The sequence below is a fragment of the Lactuca virosa genome, chromosome 1 (assembly GCF_052849685.1).
Source record: "Lactuca virosa cultivar CGN04683 chromosome 1, Lactuca_virosa_CGN04683_v6, whole genome shotgun sequence".
Classification (NCBI taxonomy): domain Eukaryota; kingdom Viridiplantae; phylum Streptophyta; class Magnoliopsida; order Asterales; family Asteraceae; genus Lactuca; species Lactuca virosa.
The window spans coordinates 163,734,730-163,737,857 of NC_136426.1; positions in this window are offsets into that span (position 1 = coordinate 163,734,730).

The following is a 3,128-nucleotide window of genomic DNA, read 5'->3' on the forward strand; positions in this document are numbered from 1 at the left end:
ATTGTTTAATAATCAATTATAAACTAATTGAAAAATAATTTGGGAATTAATTAATAGTTTAATTAATTGAATAGTTGAATATCAATTAATCAATAGTTGATTAATCAAGAATATTCTTGAACCTTATGGAAGAGGGAGTTGAACAAAAATTTGATGGGTTTTGAGCACTACATCATTCCTATGGTGTACATGCAAACACTAAAGCTTTAGATCTAGTTTGTCTAATGAACATGCAATAATCATCCAAAGCCATAAACCCTAGATCTAGCATGTGATAATAAATATTAACATATGAAAAAGGTTTTAGATCTTACCTTGATTGTTATGTAGCAATAACAATCACAATTCCTCCTTGTAATTGGCTTCTGAAAGCTTAGTGTCACAACTGTCACACCTCTAATGGCTCACAAACACCAAGAGCAAGAGGATGACTTAGGAGAAGAGAAGGAGGCACTAAAACGTCCAAGAAACCCTAAGGAATCATTCACCACGTTTTTGGTGCTCTAGGGGTCATTATATATGTGAGGCTATTAGGGTTTTGAACTAGGAAACCCTAATCTGACTGCTTAGGCCCTAAGCAGCCCATGGAATCCCTTTAAAACACCCCTTGGACGAATTCCTTATGGGCTTCCCATAGAATTCGTCCAACCTATGTTCCAAGGTGATCCATAGCCCAATTGCAACTATCTTATAATTACAATATCAGTCCCCCAAGTTTAATTAAATTCTTTTAGCCACAAAATTAATTTCCTAATTAATTCTTGACTAATATTAATTAAACAATATGATTTCTCCTTTAATATATTATTCATATAATATATTAATAAATCATAATTAATCTCTTTCTCCATAAATCATCCTATCAAGTTGCTTTGGTGAAGGCAACACAAAAGGACCATGCTTGCAATCGGGTCAAGTACATACCAAAATAGTTATGGGCTTAGACACTAATCCAACAGTCTCCCACTTGGATAAGTCTAATAACTATTCTGCATATGACTTCGGATCCTGATCAACAATCGTAGCTTTCAAAAGTCGTTGTCAACTCTGATCTTATCAGATACGCGTCCTTTAGATAAGGGATCATATATTCCTTCATTCTAGATATCTTATAGACGTGAGACATGGATTGAAATCATTCTCTCCGTCTATGTGTTGTTCCCGATTTCCGATTTACGACGACTGACTAATTGAACAAATCAAATTAGTCCTAGCCCGGCCGAGCATTTACGTTTGTCATCACTAAATCATCGAGGGGCCCACAGATATCGCTTTTATCCCACATTGGGTAAAAGGAACAGATAGGCTTAGACTCAATGCTCGCTTGTACTCACTCACCGAATCACACACAACAATACGTTTTATAACACCAAGTTACTGGTGCATTTACGTATTATCAATGTGTAACCGATTTGCAAGATACAACTCACACATCTCGGTTTCAAGAATACAAGATATTATCGTCTCACCAATCACTCGTGATAAAATCCATGAAGCGATCCAAGTGAGTGTGGGTTTAATCCAATGCTCAAATCATATTCATAAGCACTCATGAACGTTGTAGCAAACCTTTTCTATGTCTAATACGCTTTAGACAATCTACAAACCAATTCATGACAATCTTCTTTCATACCTACTCCCAAGGTATGAGCGACTGTGGAACGTTCGAATAATTCGATTTTTCTCAAATAACTCAATTATTTAGGAAGTCAAAACATGCAAAGTGAAACACAATAATAATCGAATCCAATATGGTCCCAAACTTTTGAGTATAAATAAAACTCCTTATATTTAATCATCATATTGATTACACATTATTCATTGTATAATGTTTCGGGTAATCAATTTATTACTTGAATCATAACAGCAATTGTCCCATGCTCTTACCATATACACTATGTTTACCTATGGTCCTTACTTTGTGAAATAGTATAATAACATTTTCAATCACACTCATTTCACAATTCTCAATCCTTACCATAAGTGTAAGAATACCAAATTTTTACCACTTATAGAATATATTAGATTCTAACATCTTATGCAACGATCCTTTCGTAATGTCATAGCGCCAAAGTCACAAAGACTTTGCCAATGAAATTACAAAGTCATCTATTGGAGATTGTTGCAAGACAGTTCCATAGACATGAAGTCTCACATTCAAAGTACATTCCTTTAAACATTCTTCTTGCATAAAATTTTCTAATCTATCCAACTCCGTCATATGAAAACATTTCCATATTTGTCATATGACAACTCATTTTAAATAGAATCTTATCCATTTATAATAATGTCGATATGGTCCATCATTTACTACACTTCCAACTGCCCACAAACAATCCTTGGCGAACCTTAGATTGTCCTTTGACAGTTGTTTAATAAATTTAGTCATGATCGGTTCCAGTCCTTTTTCCCTCTTAATGCCCTAGGCATTTGGAAAATTTTAGAACGATCAAATATTATAGCATATGCGATCTATCCTATACCTGAAGTGTATGGAATACGAAACATAATGTCTTACATAAAGACGTGATACTTTACCAGTCTTTTGCCATAATATTTCTACTTGTCATGTTCTCACAATTCGAACTATGAAAAGGGATGCCGTAATCATAATCGAATTTTGAGAACACAATTCATATATTTGACTAGATTTTATTAAAATATCTCGATCTAAGCTCTTAGACTTCGAAACGAAGTATAATATTCTCTCCCTTAATTATAGCAAAACAACTTTTCAACTTTTGCAACTTTGCAAATTGAAACTTTTGTTTTCTATAATTAATATTGCTAACTTGCAACACTTAAAAATAATAATCATGCTCCTACTAACATGATGATTATCTCCTTGCCAACATAACACTTATGCTCCCACTAGCTCTGACATGTATTCAGAAATCAGCTGGACTTCTAGAAAGCAATGCTTATTGAATTTCTAAAGTTCATATTTCCAATACGATGTGCTTCGATAAGCCTTTATCTAAGCTTCTCAAACTCACACACCTTTCCTTAGACAGCTCACATGTGTGTCTAAACTAATTCAGAACTTATATTACTAAGTACCAAATGTTCAGACTAATTGTCAAATCTCACAATTCGAACTATGAAGAGGGATGCCGTAATCATAATCG